Source organism: Notolepis coatsorum (assembly GCF_963971535.1).
Source record: "Notolepis coatsorum genome assembly, chromosome: 13".
Taxonomy (NCBI): domain Eukaryota; kingdom Metazoa; phylum Chordata; class Actinopteri; order Aulopiformes; family Paralepididae; genus Notolepis; species Notolepis coatsorum.
Genome location: NC_140177.1, coordinates 1873719 through 1879718, shown reverse-complemented (window position 1 = coordinate 1879718; position 6000 = coordinate 1873719).

Here is a 6000-nt window from a genome sequence, read left to right as displayed (position 1 = left end):
TTCAAGGCTCTGATGGCCTGGGGGAAGAAGCTGAGCCGAAGCCTCTCTGTCCTAGTAGCTGGTGTTCGCAGGCGTCTGCCTGACCTCAGCAGCTGGAACAGGCTGTTATTGGGGTGGTGAGGGTCTTTCATTATTCTGCAGGCTCTGGATTTGCACCTCTTGTTGTATAGAACCTGCAGGGGAGGTAGTGCAATACCCGTGGTACGCTCGGCAGAGCGCACCACTCTCTGTAGGGCCTTCTTGTCCTGTGCCGTGCTGTTTCCATACCAGGCAGTGATGTTTCCAGTCAAGATGCTCTCTACAGCTCCGGAGTAGAAGGACTGGAGTATCTTCCCCGATACTCTGAACTTCCTTAACTGTCTCAGGTGGTAGAGGCGCTGCTTTGCCTTTTTTACGACTGTGTCTATGTGTGTTGACCATGTCAGATCCTCTGAGATGTGGACCCCCAGGTACTTGAAGCTGCTCACCCTGTCCACGGTGGCCCCGTTTATCCTCAGTGGTGTGTGTCTCCTGATGTCTCCTCCTAAAATCCACGATCAGCTCCTTGGTTTTACCAATGTTCAGGAGCAGGCTGTTTTCCTGGCACCAGCGTTCCAGTACCTCAACCTCCTCCCGGTAGGCCTTCTCGTCGTTGTCCGAGATCAGCCCCACCACCACTGTGTCGTCTGCAAACTTCACTATGGAGTTGGAGCTGAACTTGGCCGCACAGTCGTGTGTGTAGAGTGAGTACAGCAGGGGGCTTAGAACACAGCCCTGGGGGGACCCGATGCTCAGGGTGATGGTGTTGGAGGTCTGACCCCCCACCCTGACCGCCTGGGGTCTTTCACTCAGAAAGTCCAGTATCCAGGCGCTCAGAGCGGAGCTCAGACCCAGCTCGATATAGACTCTGTGATATAGACTGATATAGACTGATATAGACTCTGTGATATAGACTCTGTGATATAGACTCTGTGATATAGACTCTGTGATATAGACTGTGATATAGACTCTGTGATATAGACTCTGTGATATAGACTGTGATATAGACTCTGTGATATAGACTCTGTGATATAGACTCTGTGATATAGACTCTGTGATATAGACTGTGATATAGACTCTGTGATATAGACTGTGATATAGACTCTGTGATATAGACTATGTGATATAGACTGTGATATAGACTCTGTGATATAGACTCTGTGATATAGACTGTGATATAGACTCTGTGATATAGACTGTGATATAGACTCTGTGATATAGACTCTGTGATATAGACTCTGTGATATAGACTCTGTGATATAGACTCTGTGATATAGACTGTGATAGAGACTCTGTGATATAGACTGTGATATAGACTCTGTGATATAGACTCTGTGATATAGACTGTGATATAGACTGTGATATAGACTCTGTGATATAGACTGTGATATAGACTCTGTGATATAGACTCTGTGATATACTCTGTGATATAGACTGTGATATAGACTGTGTGATATAGACTCTGTGATATAGACTCTGTGATATAGACTCTGTGATATAGACTGTGATATAGACTCTGTGATATAGACTGTGATATAGACTGTGATATAGACTCTGTGATATAGACTGTGATATAGACTCTGTGATATAGACTGATATAGACTCTGTGATATAGACTGTGATATAGACTGTGATATAGACTCTGTGATATAGACTGTGATATAGACTCTGTGATATAGACTCTGTGATATACTCTGTGATATAGACTGTGATATAGACTGTGTGATATAGACTCTGTGATATAGAATCTGTGATATAGACTCTGTGATATAGACTGTGATATAGACTGTGATATAGACTGTGATATAGACTGTGATATAGACTCTGTGATATAGACTCTGTGATATAGACTGATATAGACTCTGTGATATAGACTCTGTGATATAGACTGTGATATAGACTGTGATATAGACTCTGTGATATAGACGCTGTGATATAGACTCTGTGATATAGACTGTGATATAGACTCTGTGATATAGACTGATATAGACTCTGTGATATAGACTGATATAGACTCTGTGATATAGACTGATATAGACTCTGTGATATAGACTGTGATATAGACTCTGTGATATAGACTGATATAGACTCTGTGATATAGACTCTGTGATATAGACTGTGATATAGACTCTGTGATATAGACTCTGTGATATAGACTCTGTGATATAGACTCTGTGATATAGACTGTGATATAGACTCTGTGATATAGACTGATATAGACTCTGTGATATAGACTCTGTATGTGTTACACTTGGAGCAGAAAACGTGGCTTTACCTCAAGACACCAAGACACACTTTTCTGTTACCTTGTATCAGGATGGGTGGGTGTCTTAGTCTAGTGGTGAGAGCACTCACCCGCGACCACAAATGTAAATATATTACTTATGGCTATAACATGACGTACATTATATACCTTCTTTCCTGTGGTGGATTAGTACTTTATTGATGTTTCGTGACGAGACCGTGTTGTATATACAGACACAGACAGACAGTATCAATCAACCGTGCCATCATAACACTGTGACCTCGTGACGCACGGTTTTCCATGACAGGCTTATCGTTTGTGATAATCACACAGTCACGATTGTCGAGCGTATGATCGAATTCAAAAGGCTGGGATGTGGAAACGTTTGGTTGTTTGGAGAGAGAGAGAGAGTGAGAGAGAGAGAGAGAGAGGATATTTCCATTGGTCTCTTTTGAACTGTAAGCAACAGGACAACAGATTCTCCATAAGAAAGAATGTATGACATGTAAATTAAATCATAATAAGTCCCCAAAATGTTTTATATTCCTAATAAGCTGAACACATTATTTTTTCCGGTTTCCAACTCAACCCAACATTTTGGATTAAAGTGACACAGATAACAACAAAAGCGTTTCCCTACTCTCACTCTTACGCTGCTGGTGGCCAGTAAGACTAATTACTACCATAGTGTCTTTATACCTGTATCGCTGTACTCAGTAGTACTCATTTATACATGTTATACCCAGTTTAATCACCTGTACATTACTATCGCACTTTACTGTAACATTTGCACTCTGGTTGGATACCAGACTTCTTTTCGTTGTACTGTTCTTGTTCCGCACCGTGATACACATACGTCCGTCTCAAGACTTAGTCCTGCATGTATCAACAAATACGCATGTTGGTGTGAATTTATGTGTGCCATTATTACTACCAACTGTAATAATTGTGGAATATTACTATAATGAGCTGTATGTGTATGAACCAAGCATCACACTGTAATGTACCTGTACTTTATACGTGACAATAAACTACTACTACTACTACGACTACGACTACGACTACTACTACTACGACTACGACTACGACTACGACTACTATATACTACTACTACTACTACTACTACTACTACTACTACTACTACTACTACTACTACTACTACTACTACTACTACCTGTATAATGACAATTCATTTGCATCTAATCTACAGGTGGGTGTCGTCAAAAACATATTTGATCGCACACTCTGTGGAGAAACCTACACAATTCAATGTATATTTCATAGGAAGAAAAAAAGAAGAAGAAAAACCACGGTAGGATTTTGACGATATATAAGGTCAGTGGCATATTGCATAATAATCCTGTAGGGGGGGGTCGTTGCCGTGGGGGGGGGGGGGGGGTCGTTGCCGTGGACGACACCAGCAGCTGGGGGGGGGGGGGGGGGGGGGGGGGGGCTGGACCTGATAGGACGACTGACACACTGCAGCAGAGGACTCTGAGTCACGAGAGAGAGAGAGTGAGAGGGAGAGAGAGAGAGAGAGAGAGAGAGAGAGAGAGAGAGAGAGAGAGAGAGAGAGAGAGAGAGAGAGAGAGTGAGTCAGAGTCACAGAGAAGGACCTGGAGGCCACGCTGACTTCTCACTCCTCCTCTCCGACAACCTCTTATCTCCATTCCCTCCCTCTCTCCGACAACCTCTTATCTCCATTCCCTCCTTCTCTCCGACAACCTCTTATCTCCATTCCCTCCTCTCCGACAACCTCTTATCTCCATTCCCTCCTGCACCTCTCCGACAACCTCTTATCTCCATTCCCTCCTCCTCTCCGACAACCTCTTATCTCCATTCCCTCCTGCACCTCTCCGATAACCTCTTATCTCCATTCCCTCCTCCTCCTCTCCGACAACCTCTTATCTCCATTCCCTCCTGCACCTCTCCGACAACCTCTTATCTCCATTCCTTCCTCCTCCTCTCTGTTCATATCTGTGTTCTTAGACTATCTCTCCGTTATCTGTGTTCGTAGACTATCTCTCCGTTATCTCTGTGTTCGTAGACTATCTCTCATTATCTCTGTGTTCGTAGACTATCTCTCCGTTATCTCTGTGTTCGTAGACTATCTCTCTGTTATCTCTGTGTTCGTAGACTATCTCTCTGTTCATATCTGTGTTCGTAGACTATCTCTCCATTATCTCTGTGTTCGTAGACTATCTCTCTGTTCATATCTGTGTTCGTAGACTATCTCTCCATTATCTCTGTGTTCGTAGACTATCTCTCCGTTATCTCTGTGTTCGTAGACTATCTCTCCGTTATCTCTGTGTTCATAGACTCCCATCTCTCCATTTTCCTCTTCGCTGCTCTTTACTGTATATATACAGATAGCTTTGACTTGAAAAACTGTTACGACCCTTGAGTCATTTATTGTGTAACGTATTCTCCACTTGCACAACCTGAAAGTAGGCACTTCCGGCTGACTTCCCGGTTGCCATGGTACTTCCTGTCCCATCCAAATACATTGGTTTTAGCTACTTTCTCCCCTTATTTAAACAACTTTGTCGTCACAGAGAGGCAATGAAACGTTTGTATTATTATAGTATAGAATGTATTTAATAAGCAAACGTTTGTCAGCAGGGTTTTTGGGCTGTATTTCATGTAAAAACGTTCACTGTTAGTTTACTTGCTCACGCTAATTAAGGCTAATACTGGCTAACAGAAGCTAGCGCAAGAAACGATGCCGCAAAGTATTGTTTATAGTGCATTTCTTGCCACCTTATAGCATTTGTACATTTGTATGACAGTCTATAATGCTCCCGTGAGGTTTTTCCGGACGTTTTGGTAATGATTTTCACTATAAAATCATATTTCTAAATGACAGGAAGTTGATGAAAACTGTCCGGAATAGCTTTGAGCTAACTATCTTTGCCGATGCATTGCAAGAAACGACGCCGCAAAGTATTGTTTATAGTGCATTTCTTGCCACCTTATAGCATTTGTACATTTGTATGACAGTCTATAATGCTCCCGTGAGGTTTTTCCGGACGTTTTGGTAATGATTTTCACTATAAATCATATTTCTAAATGACAGGAAGTTGATAAACTGTCCGGAATAGCTTTGAGCTAACGATCTTTGCCGATACATTCCATTCTAAACGTAACGTTAGTTGTTCAAAACATTACCCGTCTATATAATTTGTTCCTCAACGTTATATAGACAGGTAATGTTTTGTAAACTAACTGCAGCCTGCTACAGTTAGAAGCTAACGTTAGCCAGCAAGCTGCAGCTTGCTACAGTTAGAAGCTAACGTTAGCCAGCAAGCTGCAGCCTGCTACAGTTAGAAGCTAACGTTAGCCAGCAAGCTGCAGCCTGCTACAGTTAGAAGCTAACGTTAGCCAGCAAGCTGCAGCCTGCTACAGTTAGAAGCTAACGTTAGCCAGCAAGCTGCAGCCTGCTACAGTTAGAAGCTAACGTTAGCCAGCAAGCTGCAGCCTGCTACAGTTAAAAGCTAATGTTGAGGAACAAATTATATAGACGGGTAATGTTTTGAACAACTAACGTTACGCTTAGAATGGAATGCATCGGCAAAGATCGTTAGCTCAAAGCTATTCCGGCCAGTTTTCATCAACTTCCTGTCATTTAGAAATATGATTTTTTTTTTTTTTGTATTTTTTTTTTTATTATTTTTTAAACAAACATATAAACAAACATGACAACACACGATAAGATATACAAGCATTAATTGTCAGGG